The sequence below is a fragment of the Humulus lupulus genome, chromosome 3 (genome assembly GCF_963169125.1).
Source record: "Humulus lupulus chromosome 3, drHumLupu1.1, whole genome shotgun sequence".
NCBI classification, from domain to species: Eukaryota; Viridiplantae; Streptophyta; class Magnoliopsida; order Rosales; family Cannabaceae; genus Humulus; species Humulus lupulus.
In genome coordinates, this window is record NC_084795.1 from 237,768,316 (window position 1) to 237,790,599 (window position 22,284).

The 22,284-nt window shown below is 46.6% G+C and overlaps 1 non-coding gene across 1 annotated transcript; it reads left to right on the forward strand.

Annotated features, from left to right (window-relative positions):
* Positions 1-18,642: 18,642 nt before the first annotated feature.
* Positions 18,643-18,749, forward strand: LOC133827742 (small nucleolar RNA R71). Its single transcript, XR_009890392.1, has one exon. It is a non-coding gene; the product is annotated as a small nucleolar RNA R71 (small nucleolar RNA).
* The last annotated feature ends 3,535 nt before the right edge of the window (positions 18,750-22,284 follow it).

Here is a 22,284-nt window from a genome sequence, read left to right on the forward strand (position 1 = left end):
ACCGGGTAGCTTAGGGGATACGCTTCATAGGCGGTTTTGCCTTCCTTGCCTACTGAAACTTTCCTTCCAAGGCAAATTCCATCATGACCCTCCCGACACACGAATTCCGAGTAATCGGGGATCTATTGGGAGCACGGGCGAGTGTTCATAGAACCATATGGTCTCACTCTCTACGGGCTGGGCTTACCTCAGCTCGTGCAAAGAACACTCCTGATTCTTCCTCATGCGTAGGTCGCCTTTTCTGAAATCTTTTCTTTTGTTCGCTAGGCGACCAGATGGCAGCGAAGAAGAATGCTCCAAAGAGGACCACTGGCAGCTCGGCCTCCCAACAAGACAAAGGAAAGGCGGTGATGGTTGAATCCCCGATCCCCAACTTCGGGCCAGCGGTGGAACAGGAGCTCGAGGTGGCCCCTGACGCGTTCTTTGAGGCGGAGAGGATCGTCTCAAAGATTACTGACCAGGCGAAGGTAAACAAGATCTTCCTCTCCCACAAGATCGAGCTGGGGAGAGAATCCGTTATTGCCCAACCTCCTGCAGAGGGTGAGTGGAGCTGCGCGCCGCTTGATGAGGCATTCTCGGCCTGGAGCGACGAGCATTTCAAGGCGGGGGCCTTCCTCCCGCTGGATCAGTATTTCGCCAATTTCCTCAATTACGTGAGGTTGGCCCCATTTCAGCTCCCCCCCAACTCTTATCGTTTGTTGGCGGGGTTAAGATACTTGTTCCTGAAACAGGAGTGGGAGGTCCCCACTCCTGCGGACATCCTGTACTTCTTCTGCCTCAAGGCCAGCCTGAAGCAGCGGGGGTGAGGTGACAGGTTTTATTACTTAACTCGGTTCCCCAACACGGCTGCGGTCATCGAGCTGCCCAGCCACCCCAACGACTTCAAAGATCAATTCTTTATGTCGACGGGGTTCTGAAACTGCGAGCTCCACTACTTCAATCGTCCTCGTAAGTGCTTTTCAACCTTAGCTCGTAAGTTAAGTATTGGTTAGCTTCCCCTATATCCGTTTCTGACTTAGGATAAATCTGCAGCTATCTTTGCGAGGACAGAGAAATTTGTGATTCTCGGGGCCAAGTATGAGACACTGGCGGGCTTGCCCTCCAGTGAAAAGGATTATCGTCTGCTCGTGACAGACGAGACGATGCTGGCCTGTAAGCTGATCTCCGAAGGTCAGACCCTGAACCTGAGGAGGTCCTGGGCGCTTCCCCCAGCCCGTGATACGAGGCCTATCATCGTGGAGGAGGTCGCGAAGGATGAAGATGAGGAGGATGAGGAGGACGAAGTGCCCCTCGTGAGGACGAGGAAGCGGGCGCTAGAGGTCGCCCAAAGAACGGACGAGGAGAGGATCCGGTCCGGAGCAGCCTCGGGTCCTTCTGGCCAAGGTAACCCTTATATGTTTAGGAATTTAGATAGGGCCACTGCTGACCCCCGGCTAGCTAGGTATAATCCCAAACAGATCGTCCAACGCCACCGACGTGATCCGGACCTGGATACAACCCTGCTCCACTATGTCGACCAGCTCGTGCTGGATTACCAAGATAGCCGCCCTAGGGGTACCGTAGTCGTAGATAACACCCTAGCCTTTAGGTCGATCCTATTTGAGGAGTATGGGCCCAACCTTCGGTCATGGCCATCACTCCGGAGGGGTGCCGTAGCTCCAAGACTTAGGCAATATGTAGAAGAGTCTAGTCCTGAGCCAGCCTCGGATCCAGAACCCGCGCCAGCTCGAGAAGTGATTGTCTTAGATTCCCCCGAAGAAGCTCCGGGGCCGATGGTCATAACCGTAGACTCTTCCTCTAGCTCGGGGGGTAGGATTCCCCTTTAGTACATATTTATACTTGAATTTTGCATTTTTTCTTTGCTTTTGTTTTTGCATGAATGTTAACTTTTGTACTAACCATATCTTTGTTTTGACAGAAGAGATGTCTCAGTCCGGGGGTAAAAGTCTGCGGGCTGTGCTCATTGGGGGGAACTCCCCAGCTGAGGCCTCTGGGCCCAAAATGAAGAAGCTCCGGATGGAGAAGAAAGCCGCTGGGACCCCAACCAAGTCTCCTGCCAAGGAGAAAGAGCAGCCCCCAACCGCTCAGGTCGTGGGAACTGTTCCTCCTACTGCAGGGGGGAGCAGCATGCCCCCACCCCCTCCATGAGCTCCGGCCTTCATCCGGGACACAGGGGCAGAGCTCGGGACTTCGGCAATTTCAACCTCCGAGGTGCGCATCCTGGTTGACCCCCAGGACCTGGAGAAGATTCCAGAGGCCTTCCGGGGGACGGTGTAAGAGACGATGAACTACGCCGTCAGTTACATCTACAAATTCAACGAGAAGGAACTCAGGGCCATCGAAATAAGGAGCCCGGTGGGCGTGCTGGAATCTTCACTGGGCATGGCCCTAACGGTAAGCTGACCTCAACCTTTTATGGTTTTTAATTGTCATGCCTTGCCCTGTTTTTCCTTTCTCCCTTCTTTTTTTTTTTTCTAAGGCAGTTGCCTCTCTATTTTCGCAGAGCGCCGTTACCCTCCATCGGAGCATAGCCAGGACCAAGGCCCAGCTCAAAGATATGAGGGGTGAGCATCAGGTGGTTAAGGACGCCCTGGCGGCCACGCAGGCCGAGCTGGAAGAAGCCCGTCCCAACATTCAAGAGGTTGAGGCAACCAAGGCCGCCCTCAACGCCGCGCGGGCGGAGCTGGACACTGTGAAGGCTGGGGCCGAGGAGGTCAAGGCCGCCCTCGCCGCTGTACGGGCGGAGCTAGATATTATGAAGGCTGGGGCCAAAACCGCCCTGGAAGCCGACCAGGCGGCCTCCGGCACCGCCCTGGAGGACATGCTCTATAACTGCTGGGCCTACAACCCGGACGGTGACTTCTCCTTCTTGGCAGCGGACGTCTGGGAGCCCTTGCTGGAAGGGTTTAAAGCTTGCCTTGAGAAAGAAGCACCTTCCGAGGCCGGGGAAGTCTCCGGTGCAGCTGAGCAGGAGGGTGAGACGGCGACCTCCACGGGGCAGCCTGGCGGAGCTTAGGGCCTTCCTTTTTGCTCCCACTCTTTTATTCTTATTATTTTTTTTGTGTAACTTTTGCACGAGGTGTTTCCACCTCGAGACAATCCAATTATCAATTTTATTTTTAATTGACTTATTTCCTTGTCTTTGCGCACTTTAGTTACTATTTTGAAAAAAAAACTTAGTTCGCGTTAATTTTTATCAATATCTCGTGCTCTTTAGGAAGAACAACAATCAATCGATTTAAATTAACTTCCAAGTTTCATGACCTGGTTATATCCAGGAACTTAATTTGAAAACTTAGTTCGTGTTAACTTTTATCAATATCTCGTGCTCTTTAAGAAAAGCAACAATCAATCGATTTAAGTCAACTTCTAAGTTTTATGACTTGGTTATATCCAGGAACATAATTTGAAAACTTAGTTCGTGTTAAATTTTATCAATATCTCGTGCTCTTTAGGAAGAACAACGCTCAATAGATTTAAATTAACTTCTAAGTTTTAAGACCTGCTTATATCCAGGAACTTAATTTGAAAACTTAGTTCGTGTTAACTTTTATCAATATCTCGTGCTCTTTAAGAAAAGCAACAATCAATCGATTTAAGTCAACTTCTAAGTTTTATGACTTGGTTATATCCAGGAACATAATTTGAAAACTTAGTTCGTGTTAATTTTTATCAATATCTCGTGCTCTTTAGGAAGAACAACGCTCAATAGATTTAAATTAACTTCTAAGTTTTAAGACCTGCTTATATCCAGGAACTTAATTTGAAAACTTAGTTCGTGTTAACTTTTATCAATATCTCGTGCTTTTTAAGAAAAGCAACAATCAATTGATTTAAGTCAACTTCTATGTTTTATGACCTGGTTATATCCAGGAACTTAATTTGAAAACTTAGTTTGTGTTAACTTTTATCAATATCTCGTGCTTTTTAAGAAAAGCAACAATCAATCGATTTAAGTCAACTTCTAAGTTTTATGACCTGGTTATATCCAGGAACTTAATTTGAAAACTTAGTTCGTGTTAACTTTTATCAATATCTCGTGCTCTTTAAGAAAAGCAACAATCAATCGATTTAAGTCAACTTCTAAGTTTTATGACCTGGTTATATCCAGGAACTTAATTTGAAAACTTAGTTCGTGTTAACTTTTATCAATATCTCGTGCTCTTTAAGAAAAGCAACAATCAATCGATTTAAGTCAACTTCTAAGTTTTATGACCTGGTTATATCCAGGAACTTAATTTGAAAACTTAGTTCGTGTTAACTTTTATCAATATCTCGTGCTCTTTGAGAAGAACAACGATCAATAGATTTAAATCAACTTCTAAGTTTTTAGGCGACCTGGTTAAATCCAGGATAGGACTTAGTTCGCGTTAGTCCTTATCAATATCTTGCATTTTTTAAGAAAAACAACGATCAATCGATATGAATCAACTTCTAAGTCATTAAGGCGACCTGGTTATATCCAGGTACCATATGCCCCCTAAGTAACTGGGAAAGGGTCTTTCGCAGTTACTTTAGATTACACTTGAAAACATGTACAAATATAAACGAAAAGTTAATTCTCATTGCGTAATACATAGAAAATGGCCTTTAAGGCCTTACAAGGAAATCATTGGTAATATCTCTTCAAATGGATGGCGTTCCAAGTCCGTGGGACTGCCCCTCCATCTAGCCGAGCTAATTTGTAAGTTCCTTCTTTAATGACCTCGATGAATTGATATGGTCCTTCCCAGTTCGGTCCCAATACCCCATCTTTGGGATCCTTACTGGCCAAGAAAACTCTCCTGAGGACCAGGTCGCCAACGCTAAAGGCGCGCCTCTTGACTTTTGAGTTGAAATAGCAAGTGATTTTCTGCTGATAATGGGCGAGCTGGAGTTGCGAATCTTCTCGTCTTTCATCAACCAAGTCAAGGGAAGCGTAGAGTAGCTCGTGGTTGCGATCCTGGTCGTATGACTGGACCCTATGCGAAAGTACCTTAATCTCCACGGGGAGGACTGCCTTACTCCCAAAGGTCAAGGAAAAAGGAGTATGACCCGTAGGAGTCCGATGCGAGGTCTGGTATGCCCAGAGAATCTGGGGGAGCTGTTCTGGCCAGACTCCCTTCGCTTCATCTAGTCTCTTCTTGAGGCTCGCCTTTAGAGTCTTGTTGACAGCCTCGACCTGGCCGTTCGCCTGAGGATAGGCCACGGAGGAGAAACTTTTCACAATTCCGTACCTCTCACAAAACTCTGTGAACAGGTCGCTGTCGAACTGAGTCCCATTGTCGGAAACAATCTTCTTGGGCAGCCCGAATTAGCAGATAATGCTCTTAACCACGAAGTCAAGGACTTTTTTGGAAGTTATCATTGCCAAAGGTTCTGCCTCAGCCCACTTCGTAAAGTAGTCGATGGCCACCACGGCGTAACGGACCCCGCCTTTTCCAGTAGGGAGGGCGCCAACCAAGTCGATCCCCCAAACTGCAAATGGCCATGGGGACGAGATCATCTTCAGCTCGACTGGGGGAGCTCGGGCAACTGTGGCGAGTCGCTGGCACTTGTCGCACTTCTTCACATATCAGATCGAGTCCTTGGACAGAGTAGGCCAGTAATATCCTTGCCTCAGGATCTTCAAGGCCAAGCTTTGCCCCCCAGTGTGATCTCCGAAAAAACCCTCATGCACTTCTTGCAGGATGGCCTTTGCTTCATCTGGAAGAACACAGCGTAGGAGAGGTAGGGAGTGCCCACGTTGGTATAGCACCCCGTCTACTATCGTATACCTGGGAGCTTGATACAGTACTCGCCGCGCATCATTACGCCCTTTAGGTAGCTTTCCCCCGGTGAGATACTCAAGGATGGGGGTCATCCAGGTCGGCCTGGTGTCGATCATCTCGACCTCCGTCCGGACTTCTTCTATACTTGGTTTTTCCAAAAATTCTATTGGCACTAACCCCAAGGTCTCCGTTTCCCCGGAGGTGGCGAGCTTGGCAAGAGCGTCGGCATTAGCGTTCTGCTCCCGAGGTATCTGCTCGATTGAGCCTTGCCCAAACGCGGACAACTCAACTTTTACCTTTGCCAGGTAGGCAGCCATCTTGGGTCCTCGTGCCTGATGGTCGCCCAGAACCTGGTTTACCACGAGCTGGGAGTCACTGAAACACTGAACAGAGCTCGCCTTCAGCTCCTGGGCTATCCTTAGCCCGGCCATCAAAGCTTCGTATTCGGCCTCGTTGTTGGAGGCTTTGAATCCGAATCTCAACGCCGAGTGGAACCTGTGTCCCTCAGGGGATATCAAAATGATTCCAGCTCCGGAGCCGTTCTCATTGGATGAACCATCCACGAAGATCCTCCACGATGCCTGGGTCGCGGTGACCTGGGGGGAGTCTTCTGCAGGATCCTCCTGGAATCCTGTGCACTCTGCTACAAAATCAGCCAGGGCCTGACATTTTATGGTAGTTTGTGGGGTGTACAAAATCTCGAACTGACTGAATTCAATGGCCACTTTAACAGACGTCCCGATGCTTCAGGTTTTTACAAAACCTGCCTTAAAGGCTGATCGGTCATGACGTGTATTGAGTGGGACTGGAAGTACGACTTGAGCTTTTGCGAGGCCGTGATAAGGCAGAACGCCAATTTCTCCATCAACGGGTACCGGGATTCAGCTCCGAGAAGTCTCTTGCTGATGTAGTAGACTGGTTTCTGAATCCGGTCTTCTTCCCGGACTAATACGGCACTGGCTGCATCCTCCGTGACAGCCAGGTAGAGAAAAATAGGCTCTCCTGCTTTTGGTTTGGATAGTACGGGTGGCTCGGCCAGATGTGCATTTTCGCACTCTTCTGTCCATTCGAACTTCTTATTTCCTCGAAGCAGGTTGTAGAATGGAAAGCACTTATCGGTGGATTTTGAAATAAACCGATTGAGGGCTGCCACCCTTCCTATCAGGCCTTGGACATCTTTACGCGACCTGGGTGAGGGAAGCTCGAGAAACGATCTGATCTTGTCGGGGTTTGCCTCGATTCCTCGGGTATTGACGATGAAACCCAGGAATTTTCCCGATGCGACTCCAAAAGTGCACTTCTGTGGATTAAGCCTCATGCCATATTCCCGAAGTATCTTGAAGCATTCTTCCAGGTCAGAAACATGGTTATCGGCAGTCTTTGACTTGACTAGCATGTCATCAACGTACACTTCCATGTTCTTCCCGATCTGGTTTGCGAACATTCTATTTACTAACCTTTGGTACGTAGCACCGGCGTTCTTCAGCCCGAATGGCATGACCTTGTAACAATAGACGTTAGTCGAGGTCATGAAGCTGGTGTGCTCCTGGTCTGCCGGATTCATGGCGATCTGATTGTAGCCTGAGTACGCGTCCATAAAGGACATGAGCTCGTGCCTCGCTGTGGCATCCACCAATTGGTCAATCTGTGGCAATGGAAAACAATCCTTGGGGCATGCTTTATTCAGGTCGGAGAAGTCGATGCAGGTCCGCCACTTCCCGTTAGGTTTCGGGACCAGCACGGGGTTGGTGACCCAAATCGGAAACTTGGCTTCACGGATAAAGCCGCATTTCTTGAGCCGGGATACTTCTTCCTCTAAGGCTTCAGCTCGGGTTGTTCCAAGGCGCCTCTGTTTCTGGGCCTTCGAAGGAACGCTTTTATCCAGATGAAGGGTGTGCATGATGACACTCGCGCTAATTCCCACCATATCCTCGTGTGACCACACAAACACATCCAGGTTATCCCGCAGAAATCTAGTCAGCTCCGCCTTCCTCTTGCTACAGAGGTTTTTCCCGAGCTTGATCATCCGTGAAGGATTCTGCGGATCGATGTTTATTTCCTCGAGCTCCTCAATGGCCTGGAGCTCGGATCTGTCCTCGCCTATTCGGGGGTCAATATCCTCACTTAAGATGATATTTTCCCCTTCGGCGCTCTGAGGTTTTTCAATCTCAGGATCAGCCAAGGGGTCCTGAGATTCCTCTCCACCACCTTGGATGGCCATTGCTAGCTGCCCGGGTTTCGATTTTACCTTCATGGAATTGCTGTAGCATTCCCTGGCAGTGAGCTGATCGCCACGGACAGTGCATATTCCCGTGGAGGTAGGAAATTTCATCGCGAGGTGGCGAATGGAAGTGACGGCCTCAAAGGCTATGAGCGTGGGTCATCCCAAAATTGCATTGTACGCAGTGGAGCAGTCGATGACCACGAACTCGAGGAGTTTGGAGACAGTCCGAGGTCCTTTTCCTAGGGTGATCACTAGCTCGATAGTCCCTATAGCCGCTGATCCTTCTCCCGAAAAACCATACAGCATCATGGAGGTCACCTTCAGCTCGGCGACAGTCAAACCCATCTTCTCTAATGTGGACCGGAATAGAAGGTTGACTGAGCTCCCATTATCGATCAGCACCCTCCTAACCCTCCGATTAGCAAGCTGAACTTCTATGACCAGGGGGTCGTTGTGAGGGAACTGGACATGGCCCGCGTCTTCCTCCGTAAAAATGATCATTGGCTTCTCCAATCGCTGTTGCTTTGGCATATGCTGCTCCGGGATGAACTCTACTCCATTATGTGCCTTGAGTTCGTTTACGTACCTCTTCTGGGCGCCCCTGCTCGTGCCAGCCATATGCGGACCTCCAGAGATGGTGGATATCTCCCCTCCTATCACGGGAGGAGGGACGTCCTGATCTACCTAAGACCCGGGCTGACTGACTAGGACTTCCGGAGCAGGTCGACCTGCTGGAACCCTGTTCCGCGCATACTGGGCCAAGGGGCTGGCTCGGATGAGAGTCTCGATCTCATATTTTAAATGCCTACAATCGTCGGTATTGTGGCCAACATCGTTGTGAAAACGAAAAAACTTGGAGGTGTCTCTCTTCCCCTTTTGGTGCTTCAACGGCTCCGGCCTCTTCCAGGGGAGGCGAGTAGAGTTAGCTAGGAAGATATTCTCCCTAGACTGGGTGAGCTCTGTATAAGTCGCGTAGACGGGCTTAAACTTGTCTACGGACTTATTCTTCTTTGGGCCGTGCTGGCTGCCCTCGCCATTCCCCTTTCTCTTGCCTCCACCGGGCTGGTTGTTCTGTGTGACGTTTTGGGTCGCTGCCACGACCTCCGTCCCCACTCCAGCAGGCTGATCAGGGACCTGGCTGGTCCCTGCAGCTGAGGCTTCGACCTCCTCCAAGTTGATCCATTCCTGGGCCCTGTTAAGGAATTCGTTTACCAAGCTAACTCCCTTTCTTTGTATATATTTCCAGAGTTCCCCTCCGACGAGGATTCCAGTCCTCATGGCCATGAGCTTGGAGCTGTCATCTGCGTCTCTGGCCCGAGCAGCGATGTTTGCGAACCTGCTCAGGTAAGCCTTCAGAGCTTCGTTGGGATGCTGCCTCACGTTAGCCAGAGAGTCGGCCTGAACGCGGGCAGCCTGGGATGCTCGGAATGCCCTTTAGAAGTCAGCCGAGAAAGTTTTCCAGGAGCTAATTGACTGTCTTTTGCCTTGCTTGAACCACTGCCTGGCTGGTCCAGTCAGTGTGGAAGGAAAGATTAAACACCTCAGCTCGGGGCCAATGTTGTGGGCCATCATCAGGGTGTTGAACATCCCCAGATGATCCGACGGATCTCCGTCCCCATTGAACTTGGATAGATACGGCATACGAAAACCAGGTGGGTACGCCGTTGCTGCTATGCTGGGGGCGAAGAGCTCCATCTCGTCCCCCGAATCGTACTCATCTTTCTCTTTCTCCGATAGGAGCTTCCTCATCAGCTCCTCCATCTGAGCCAGGCGCTCGAGGGTTTTGTCCTGATTTCCTTGGTTATTCTGGGGCTGTTCAACAGCTCCGGATCCATTGTACATATTTGGTGGGTTATTGCCCCTCCTATTTTGAGATAGGTTATTTGGGGCATTCCCATCGTTACGTACTTCGGACAGGGCTCCCCCTGAGTGAGCATGGCTGACACCTCCTACTTGCTCCCCTCTATGAGAGTTAAGGCGATCTCGCAGGTCGCCTCCCTGAGTGGTTTGTGGATTTTGTGCTGAACTTAGATGCTGACGCAGGTCTCCGCCAGAAAGGTCACTCCGGCGACTGCCAGTCCAGTAGCTCCTGTTAGATAGGCTCGGAGTCCGCCTTTGGTGGTGAGGATCTGGGCTTTCCCTTGATGCCCTGCTACGTCGGGAAGGTCTGGCTGATGGTGGATTTCTCCTGCTACTTCCGTAGGCTGGAATATCTCGGACGGGCCGAGGAGGAGATGGATATCTGATTGGAGACGGAGGATGCCTGACCAGAGAGGTGATCCTGGTTCCGTCAGGACGGATGAGGTTAGGTGGGGGCCTCTCGGCCCTGCCAACCTGCGGGTCCCGCACCTGGCGATCATGACGAGGCGCAGGACGGCTGTTGGGGATGGGCTGATGCTGCGAGCCCTCCCCGGATCTCCTTCTGGAATTTCCTCAGGCTCTCCTGGGCGCGCTCGAGGCCAGTTGGGAGCTAGGAGTTGAAGTTTTGACCGAACGGCTGTACTGCTGTTGTCTGGCTCTAGGCATTTCTCCGAAGTTTGCCTCTCGATGGTGCGATGAAGGAATGGAGTTGGCTGTCGGAAGTCTGTCCGAGCAGCTATGCCTAGACCGATTACCCCAGCGAGACTTAGGAGCCTCGCCTTGCCTCTCTCCGACGTTAGCGTCGGTTGTGAAAGGGGGTAGTCGGGCCATCACGTCTTTGATCTGTTGATTAGCTATTGCTAGCTGGCTCCTCAGCTGAGCATTCTCCATCTCCACCGTAGTGTAATAACATGGGTTTGGATTAGGTGGCCGGGGCGCCGAACTTCCAGTGTCATCTTGGCCCGCCGGCTGTTTTCCTGGCCGCTGTTGGACTTCAGGAATCTGTTCGTCGGGGATGGCGACATGATGAGCCTCCTGCCCATCATGTTGTTCCATCTCGTTACCGTGTCTGGATCGAGTAGTCACCATGGTTGGATGTTTGCGATAGCACCAATCGAACTTGCTCTCAATGAAAGCACCAAATTGTTGACGCGGTTCTTCGCCAACAGGTAATTAAGAAAAGAAAGAGGAAGGGATTAGTGCGTATGTTGAACCGAAATAGATGAATGATCTTGGAAATGGAATGGTGACACAAAATACGTTTTTTTTAGGTGGTTCAAAGGTTAAAACCCTTCTACTCCACCAGTCAATATTATTGCTATACGCTTGATAATCTTTTACAGGGTATTTTTTACATAATAGAAGCTAACCCCTTATAACTCCCAGGGTCTCCATATTTATAGAAGAAGGCACCTGAGAGTCGGTAAGAAGGTCATCCCATGACCTTCTTACCTATCATGTCAACTCTGTGACATTCATGATTAATTCCTAAACCTGACACATAAGTGTGGTCAAATCAATAGGTAAGGGGATAATGGGCTGCACGGCCTAAACCAGTCGTGGGTGTCTGAATACGCACGTTCCTGCTGCGTGTCCGAGAAGTCAGGGGTATATCAGACACGTGATGTCTGATATATGCACGTTTACCTTGCGTGGTTGACTTTACAAAAGGTCACAGCCTCCAACTCTAGCTCGTACCACGAGCTGGATGCTTCTCTCGACCTGTTGCCCTCAGAGTCCAGACAGTCCTTAAGCAATCTTGGCGAACCCTTAGGTTACCTCGAGCTAAGGAGGTAGGACCTTACAATGGCAGCTCCAGTCTTGGGGATGTCCACGTGGTAGTCACGATTAGGCCGTATCTCAGCTCGCTAATCAGCCCGTGGGAAAATCAGGGCGTACACATTACCTTTAGCCCCTGGGCCAACCGCAATCCAACTAGGAGCGCTTCATGCTCCACCTCGTTGTTTGAGGCTTCAAACCCAAATTGTATCGCGCAATACATCTTGTGTCCTCCGGGTCCAGTCATCACAATACCTGCTCCAGTCCCCCCCTTCGTTGGATGCTCCATCCACATGGAGGCTCCATTCCTCAAACTTCCTTTCCTCTCCTTTTTTCGACCGACCGACCCTTGCCTATATCTCCTTCTTCATTTGGGTCATAGGTGAACTCCACTATGAAGTCTGCAAGCACTTGCCCATTGATGGAGGTCCTTGGGGTATATGTGATGTTGAATTGACTTAACTCAATCAACCATTTCATTAGTCTCCCTGAGGTTTCCGGTTTGTGCAAGACCTGTCTTAAAGGGCTATCAGTGAGTACCTCGATTGCATGGACCTGGAAGTATGGCCTTAACTTTCTTGAGGCCACGAATAATGCGTATGCTAACTTCTCTATCTCTGGGTATCAGTTTTCCGCCTCTACCAACCATTTACTGACGTAGTACATGGGTTGTTGATGCTTCTTCTCTCCTTTAAACAGGGCAACACTTATGGCATGCTCGGATACTGCCAAGTATAAGTATAACCTTTTGCCCTTTTCAGGTTTAGCCAGCAAGGGTAGCTTCCCTAGGTGTCCCTTCAACTTGGTAAAAGCGTCCTCACAATCTCCATCCCTAGCGAACATTTTGATCCCTTTTAGGATGTTGAAGAAGGGGATGCACTTGTCCGTAGACCTTGAAATGAATCTGTTAAGGGCTGCTACCCGTCTCGTTAGACATTGCACCTCTTTCTTTCTCTTGGGTGGATTCATTTCTACTAAGGCCTTTATCTTATCAGGATTAGCTTCAATGCCTCTGGAGTTGAACATGAAACCCAAGAACTTTCCTGATGAGACTCCGAAAGTGCACTTGAGTGGATTCAGCTTCATTTTGTACCTCCGGAGTGTGTCGAACATCTCACTTAGGTCCCCGTTGAGTTCTCTGACATTTTTGGTCTTCACCAACATATCGTCAACGTATACCTCCATGTTCCTTCCTATCTGGTTAGCGAACATTTTGTTCACCAATCTCTGATAGGTGGCACCTGCATTTTTCAATCCAAAAGGCATCACTTTGTAACAGTAGAGCCCTTTATCCACTATGAATGAAGTATGTTCTTCGTCAGCTGGGTTCATGGGTATCTGGTTGTATCTAGAGTAAGCATCCATGAAGCTAAGTAACTCATGTCCGGCTGTCGCGTCCACCAGTTGATCTATTCTTGGAAGCGGAAAGATGTCCTTCGGACAAGCCTTTTTGAGGTTAGAGAGGTCCACATAACTCCTCCATTTTCCATTCGGTTTTGGGACTAGTACGGGGTTTGATACCCATACGGGATAGAATGATTCGCGGATAAACCCATTCGCCTTTAATTTGTCAAGCTCCTCCTTCAAGGCTGCATATCTCTCCGGGTTGAGCGCTCGTCTTTTCTGCTTGACGGGCCTTGCCTCGGGGGAAATATTTAAATGGTGGCACATGATGGAAGGATCTATCCCCACCATGTCTTCGTGACTCCAAGCGAATACATCCAGATTGTCCTTTAGAAACCTCACCAACTTTTCCTTCATGTCGTCTTGAAGGTTTTTTCCCACCTTCAACTTTCGTAATGGCTCTTCCATCACCACGATTTCTTTTAACTCCTCCATAGGTTCAGTCCCTAGCTCCTCTGTGACTCTGGGGTCTAGTTCCTGCTGGTTTGTGCCTCCATGTACAACCATCTCCATTGGTTCCCGCAGTTTTACAGACGTGCGGAGGGATGTGTTATAACACTCCCTCGCTTTTCTTTGTTCACCTTTCATACTCGCTATTCCCCCAGGAGTTGGGAACTTGACAGCTAGGTGATACATTGAAGTTATCGCTTTCAATTCTCTTAGGGATGGTCTCCCCAATACCGTGTTGAAAGCTGAAGCATAGTCTACCACGACAAAGTTTGCCATGACATTGGTTTGTCTGGAATGTTCTCCCATGGTGAGTGCCAATTTGATCACCCCTAAGGGTTGTATCGAGTCCCCTGTGAATCCGAATAGGGAGGATTGGCAAGGTTTCAAGTGTCTAACGCCCAAACCCATCTTCTCCAAGGCGGAACGATACAAGATATCCTCGGAACTTCCGTTGTCTATGAGGACCTGATGCACCAGCATGTTGACCAATTGGACTGTCAACACCAAAGGATCATTGTGGGGAAAGTGCACCCCTCGTGCGTCCTCCTCCGTGAAAGTGATTGAGTCATTTTCTCCCTTAAAACTCTTCAAGGGTCGTTGCTCCAGGCTCATGACACACGGTGGTGCACTTCGTCTGGTTTCTCTAGCGTACATATCTCGACCCTTCCTGGCCTCTCCTCCAAACCCCGGACCTCCAAAGATCGTTCTCACTTCTACTTGTATTTTCGGGGCTCTTTCTCGGGCCTGAGGTAACGCCGACCCGTCCTCCGATCTCTGATTTTCCCTTCTGACATATCTGCCTAGGTGCTCCCTGCGTATGAGCTCTTCAATTTCTTCCTTCAAATGGGCACACTCTGTTGTAGTATGGCCGATGTCCTTATGGTACTAGCAGTATTTGCTAAGGTCCCTCTTGGATCGTTCTTTTCTCATCGGCAGGGGCCTCTTGAAAGGGAACTCGACCTTCATTCGTGAGGTAGATATGTTCTCTGGTGTCCATCAGGTTTATATAGAAGGTGTAAGTCGTTTGCCTGGGGTCGCTTCTGCGTTTGGGCCTTCTTTGGTGGTCATCTCTTGGCCTCTCATACACCCTCTTCTTTTTTGCCCCATTCGACCCTTCATGGGCTGAAGGTTTGACATGGGATTCATTTTTTCCTACCTTTAGGTTCTCATGGCCATCCTCGACGCGAATGTACTTTTGTGCCCTTTCATAGAAGTCATCTAAGTCGGTGACTTCCCTTTTGAGCATATCATCCCAAAGCTTGCTACCTAGGCGCACTCTAGCCGTGATTGCCATCTTGAGTTCTCCCCTGGTCAAACTTCCCACTTTGGCCGCCTCCATGTTGAACCTATGAATATAGTTCTTCAAGCTTTCTCCTTCACCTTGCTTTATGTTAGCGAGACTGGTGCCCGACATGGTGTAATCGCATACAACATGATGTTTTTGGAGAAACTCATCAAAAAATTGTTTCCATGACCTAATGGTCCCTGGCCTCAGGCTCTTAAACCATTTGTATGCAGGCCCTTTCAGCGTGACAACGAAACAGTGACACCTTGCTCTACTATTGATTCCTCTTAGCTTCATTAAATCGTTGAAGGCATCCAAGTGGTACTTGGGGTCCGAGGTACCCTCGTGTGGGGTCATATGAGGTTCTTTAAAGTTGATCGGGAGTCGTTCCAACTGGATTTCTCGCATGAAAGGTGACTCATAGTCAAACTCTTCATCGTTAATGTGCCCCCCAGACGCCGTGACAATCTTGCTCCGAAGGTTCCTCATCTCGGTATCTAGCTCCTATCACCTCCTATGCAAGGAGTCCCTCTTCTCAGTAGGATTGACATTTCCCTTTTCTCCGCCCATCGGAAGGGCCATATGAGGTGTCTTCCTTACTTCTGACCTCCTCCCATTGAGCTTTTCTCTTAGATCAGGCAGCGCCTCCTTAGATGTGACTTCGGCTTTGTTCTTACGACCATCGTTTTCCCTCCGCCTTTGCTCCTGGGGGTATTTCGCCGGCCTTGGTCCCTCATGGTACTTTTTATGGGGAATGTTGTTGGTGGAAAGTCGGGTTCTCCCATCATCCACGGGGACAGTGGTTTCCCCTCTTTCTCGCTCTTTCTCTTTATGATTTGGAAGGGGTATGCTCGACTTTCCTTACAGAAGGTCGTTTAAAACCTCCTGCATGTTCTCTATCATGGTTTCCAGCCTTTGGTTCTTCTTGTGTAACTCACGAATCTCATCCTCATAGAAGCAAGTCCTTGAGTTGGAACTCACCAAGTGTACTTGGGGACTCTTGTCTGGCCTCCACGTCGAGGGACTTGGGTCTCAGTGGCCAGAGTGTGGTGCCACCAGGGGTGAGGATGTGGGTGCGCTGCTGACTCTGGATGACCTCCGTCGGGCCGGATAGTCGGGGATGATACTTCCTTCTCCTCCCTTGGGAAAGGACATTCCTCCAACATATCTTCATTCTTAGATGGAGGAGGGTCTTTCTGGGAGGCCCTCAGTTGCTCTCCATCCAGGTGAACCTCAACATCTTGTAGTTGCCGCAAGTGTTTTGAACACCTTGGCATTGTTCCTTGGAAGTGATGAAAGAACGTTGTCTTGATGGTTGTCCTTCCCACAGACGATGTCAAATTGTTGACGGTGAGAACTTGTCAACGATATAGTATCAGAAAACTCAAAATGTATTGCAAAAAATATGTAGGAAGAAGACAGAAAGAACTTGAAGGAGAAAAATGCAGAACTACAATGGAGCAAAATCGTATATTCCTTAATTTTCTGAGCATACAAAGAATTTTCTAACCCCTCAATCTGAGGGGTAGAAGTCTATTTATAGTTGGGCTCTAGTGGCCCTTGATACATGGTGGTCCCAGGGGACAAGAACGTACGCAGGTACATTGTTAGGGTCGTGGTGTAGGATGTTGTGGTGTCGACTCTGGTACATGGTCGGGCGTGCTCAGGTAGTGCCTCCAGTCTTTGTACGGGTTCGTACTACCACTACTTGTTGGGCAGAGATGTTAGGGTCATGCCTCTGTCCTCCTTAGGGCTGTACACCCCGTACTCATATACATACCTTGTGCCTGATGGTTCTTCTTGCACATTCAAGACACGTCTATTCTCCAAGCTTTCTCCCATTTTTCTAAGTGTGAGAAAACTTGAAAGTTACTGGAAGTAGCATGCATAGCCACCTTCACCAACGAGTCAAGGGACTCCACCCGAAGCCCTTGTCATATAGTATCCTCCATGTGTGGGTAACGAGAAGGGTTCTCATGCAAAGCTGTGGGTCTAACACACGCGGTGCCTCACGTAGGGAGGCGGGTGGCACCTCCGCATGGTCTGGATACAGCGAGGTGTATGCGGGTGATGGGTCACCAGGGCCCTTGCATAGAGAGGCCCTTCATGTGATGTACGTTGGAGACTGTAAGGGCCCTCGCATAGCGAGGCCATCCATGATGCCATACACGAATGACCCTTGCTAAGGCCCTTGCATAGTGAGGCCATCACTTGAAGCCATATGCGGGTGACCCTTACTAGGGCCCTTGTATAACGAGGCCATCACTTGAAGCCATACGCCGGTGACCCTTACTAGGGCCCTCGCATAGCGAGGCCATCACTTGAAGCCATACATGGGTAACCCTTACTAGGACCCTCACATAGCGAGGCCATCACTTTGAAGCCATATGCGGATGGCCCTTGCTAAGGCCCTCGCATAGCGAGGCCATCAATGGAAGCCATACACGGGTGACCCTTACTAGGGCCCTCGCATAGCGAGGCCATCACTTGAAGCCATACGCAGGTGACCCTTGCTAGGGCCCTCGCATAGCGAGGCCATCACTTCGAAGCCATACGCGGATGACCCTTGCTAAGGCCCTCGCATAGCGAGGCCATCAATGGAAGCCATACACGGGTGACCCTTACTAGGGCCTCGCATAGCGAGTCCATCACTTGAAGCCATATGCGGGTGACCCTTGCTAGGGCCCTCGCATAGCAAGGCCATCAATGGAAGCCATTCATGGGTGACTGATACCGCGCTAGCTTGTTCTGCCAACAATGCAGTTTTCTTGACATGATGCTTTCTTTTAACGGTGCATAAATCCTTGATAACCTTGGCATAAGCCGGCACTTGTTTGATCACATGCAACAATGGCAAGTTGATCTTCACTTGTGTTAAAAGGTCTAGGATTTCACCTTGATTTTCCAGTACCTTTCCAGTGGATTTAAAAGCTTGAGGAAAGGGTGCCTTTACTGGAATGCTTATTGGCACATCATCATCTGGAGCGGGCATTGACGTACTCGTTGTCTTAGTTAACGGTGAAACCGTACTTTGACCACTTCGAGTAGTGATGGCATTAACCTCTTTGAAATTTCTATCTGCAGAGGAGGAGGTTTGTGCCATGTGTTGCCCTTTTTGATGGATTAGAGGTTGAGCGGGAAGTTTCCCATGCTCTTGAATCGCCAAAGTAGTGTTTAGCTTTGTCATTTGGACTTTCATGTCTTTCATTTCCTCTACCATTTGTGTGAAACAAGCTTTGAGCTCTTGAGTTGAGGCTATTTGAGTTTGTGTAAGCATTTGCAAAGTACTCTCAAGAGAATTACTTGACTGCATGTTATTTTGAGGAGCGTTGTATGATTTTGGTGGTTGTTGCTGCTCAGGCCTCCATTGGCTCCCAGATGCTTGGTTCGAATCCTTCCAGCTGAAATTTGGATGGTTGCGCCAACTGGGGTTGTAAGTGTTTGAGAAAGGGTTATAAGGCTTCTTGTAATCCCCTAAAGCATTGCATTGTTTCTTATTTCCTCCTCTTAACTCACTAAGAGTTGGGCACTCTTGTGGTTGATGTTCCGTCCCTCCACAGATGAAGCATGGATCTCGTGTCTCTACCTTTGCAGCCATGTGGATTCCTCTACCTTCTTGAGATTTGAGAGCCTCGAATTGTTGTCTCAATGATTCAATTTGGCTTTTGACATTGTCATCTTCCCTCAATTGGTAGATTCCAGTTGATCGTGGCTTGTCCATAGGACTCGGTCCATTCCATGTGTAGGATTTTTCAGCAAGATCGTCGAGGTACTCGAAAGCTTCATCGGGATCATTTTGAAGAAATTCGCCATTGCACATCATTTGTACGAATTGCCTTTGTCCGGTTGTGAGACCGTCATAGAAATAGCTGATCAGACGCCAGCTTTCGTATCCATGATGTGGGCATTGATTTATCAAATCTCTAAACCTCTCCCAGACCTGATGGAAAGTTTCATGGTCTTTCTGGGTGAAGGTAGAGATTTGTCTCTTAAGGCTGCTAGTCTTATGGGGCAGGAAATATTTGGCAAAGAATGCTTTTGTCATTTCGTCCCATGTTCCGATAGATCTAGGCCTTAAGGAATACAACCAGCTTTTTGCTTTGTCTTTGAGTGAGAAAGGAAAGAATTTCAATCTCACAATGTTGGTGACATCAACTCGGTTGTTGAATGTAGCCACCACCTCTTCGAATTCCCGTATATGCACGTACGGACTCTCATTTTCCAACCCATGGAAGGTTGGTAAGAGGTTAATCATGCCGGGTTTGAAATCGAAATTTGGCATATTGTTGGGATACATTATGCACGAAGGTGTGGCTGTACGCGTAGGATGTAAATAATCCTGTAGCGTTCTTGGTTGGACTTCATCTTGATGAGCCTTCGTGGGTGGTTCGGGAAGTCTTGGTGAATCAGGAGTGTTTGAACAAATGGAAGAAAATGACGAACTAGGAGAATTTTCTAAAGTTTCAACTTGTTGTCTCACAAATCTCCCTAGTGTGTCTCTGTTTCGTGGAATAAATATTTTTTAGTTTGTAAGTATTATAAGCGCAAATGTGTAATAATGTAATAAGTATACACCAAAATGTTCCCAGGCCAATTGGAAAGGCTGCCAAGGTACCACTTTAGGCCCAAGAGCTTTTCTAGAACTCCCCGAGGTTCTTAGAAAAGATTGGAGGGTAACGCTAACACAGACCTTATTTAAGAACCAATTTTTCTAAGACAGAACAAGTTTGGTTTTTACTAATTTCCAAAATTACACAAATGTTCTCAATACTTTGTTTGATTTTTTTATTTTTGATTTTTGATTTTTTTTTTAATTTTATGCTTTTTTTTTCGGAAAAAAAAAAACTAAATCTAGAAAATAAAATTCTAAACCTAAAAATAAAATTAAAAAAATGAATAAATAAATAAATAAATAAAAATAAAAATTAATAAGGAAAAATAAAATAAAAGAGAAATTAAACTATATATATTTTTTTAAATAGAAAGAAAAAAAAATTAACTTACTATGTAAACCTTTAATTGTAGAATTACCTCCCCGACAACGGTGCCAAAAATTGATATCGCCCAATAAACTCCTAAGCGGTCGCAGTAGTAATCGGGCTATGTCGTATCCACAGAGAGGTAAAATACAAAATTAAAAGAAAGATTAGTAAATTAAAAATAATAAACTTTGGAAAAATGTAAATTTGAAAAAGAATATAAACATTAAATGAAAAAAATCGAGGAATTAGAATCAGAAAGAAAGTATGGAAGGCATAAGTTTCATTCATGCAAACATATATATATTTTAATAAAATTGATTCATTATACTCAACTATAATTCTACACCATTAATTATAATTGGAAAATATATATATTAAAGCTCACCTTAAAATATGTTCTTTAATTAAATTATACTAACTTCTAATTTTAAAACCTATCATATTATATACTTTAGAGCGACAAAATACCAATGGCAGAATGCAGTAAAAAACATATAATATAACAAATATTCTAAATTAAATTAAAAACCTAAATTACATAAGAAGAGCATGACTAGACTTATGTAAAAGATAATAATAAATTTAGAATAAAAATTAGAAGAAAATAAATTTAATTGTAACAAATATATAGAAATGAAGAACAAAATAAAGAATCAATATATTAAAAATATAATATTAAACATGAACTCCACTCTAGCCTTTCCACAAGAAAATTTAGCCTAAAATAGGCATTGTTTTCACTCAAAAAAATGTAAAAGAAAAATAGGAAAAGTAAGTTTTTTTCTCTCCAATACTCTCTACACTCTCCTTACACAATCTGATGAGATTTTACCCCATTTGGTACTCTATTTATAGTGTAAATAGGACCCAAAAACGTGCAAAGCCGTGTATAAAATAGTGGGAAAGTTGCTCAAAAAGCTGATGAAAATGGGATGTGGCTGCTGGTAAAGTGGGAGACACTGACTAGTCGTGGTCGGGTGCTGGGGAGCATGGGCTGACGAGTGGGACGCGTGGCAGGCTATGGTTCGATGTTGGGCTGGAGGCGTCAGTCAAGGTCGGGCCGTGGGAGACAAAGCAGGCGCGTCAGGCCCGCGTGTCAGGTGGCAGTCCGTGCAGGTGCGGCGCCAGGTGGCGGCTCGTCAGGCTGATGGGACCCTCGGCGTCAGAACGTGTCAGCGTGGCAGGTCGTGTCAGACGGAGTCAGTGGCGGCTGGCGGCTGGCTGCGTTTGGGCTCCATTTTGGGCCTAGTTTTGGGCCATTTCATCTTCAAAAATGCCATTTTCTTCAATTTTAATTCTTTCTTTTTCTTTGTGTCAAAAATATATTTTATTTCCTGAAAATTAAACACAAATTAAATTAAAATTAATATTTTCAAATATAAAATATATGACAATAAATCCATGAAAATATTAATTAAAACTTAATTAATTTTAGACTTTAAGATTAATAAAATGATATTTTTGAGCACTAATCAGTGACCTTACGAGGGCCCTTGCATAGCGAGGCCATCACTTGAAGCCATATGCAGGCGACCCTTGCTAGGGCCCTCGCATAGCGAGGCCATCAACGAGGCATGAAGGTTGGAATGTACTTACAAAGCATGAAGGTTGCCTTATGCCTTTAGCAATTTTCCTATACTCACACAGTTATTTAGTCAATCAAACATTATATTAAAATATAATACCTGGTCTACTAGAGAGTTCATTAGATGAGTCTCTATTTTCTTGCCCCAAGGGGGTATTCCATTTTATTGGCTAGTGTTTTCCACAAAAATCAGCATGGTGATGTGTGATTAGTAGTCAAAAATGCACATTTGTTGGTCTTAAATGTTATAATAAATTGAGTTTAAATTGATATTTTTATAAAATTATAGGGATATATTCTTACATTAGAAATTTTTGATTTGAATTTAATTTATTTATATTTTTGCATAAAATAAAGTGTATTTTGACACTTTGAAATGGAGAAAAAAAAACAAAATAATTAAAGCTAATATGAGAATAGAAAAAATTGACATTTTTTAAGTATAAAAGCCCAATAGGAAACCTGACATTTTCGCAATCCAAATCCCAGAGAAGAAGCTCAGCCAGTTTCCTCTCTCTCTCTTCAGGGCTGCCACTTGGTGTAGCCATCGCGCGCCACGCGTCACCCCAAGCCTTTATTGGGATTTTATACCCTAATAAAAACCCAAATTCTTTGTAATCGCATTTATTATCAATAAAAGAATAGAAATTATTTTTTGACTTGGTCAATCACTTTGCTCACATGTTTTATTTTCATGATTATTTGTTTAATATAAAATTCTATTAAATCCCGAGCATATAGCTAATCGTATTTATAGCGACGTAACCACAATGGAATATAAATATGATTATATGTTCAAAATAAGTTAGTTCTAAGATTAGTTAGTTCACAGGATTTACATTGACTTGCTAATCTATGATATGATCTACTTACACATTGTGGTGTTATGTTCTTTCCAGAACATTAGCAAAGTAGATAAGATCAGATGTATTTTTTACATCAGACAGGACCGATATTGACAGTTG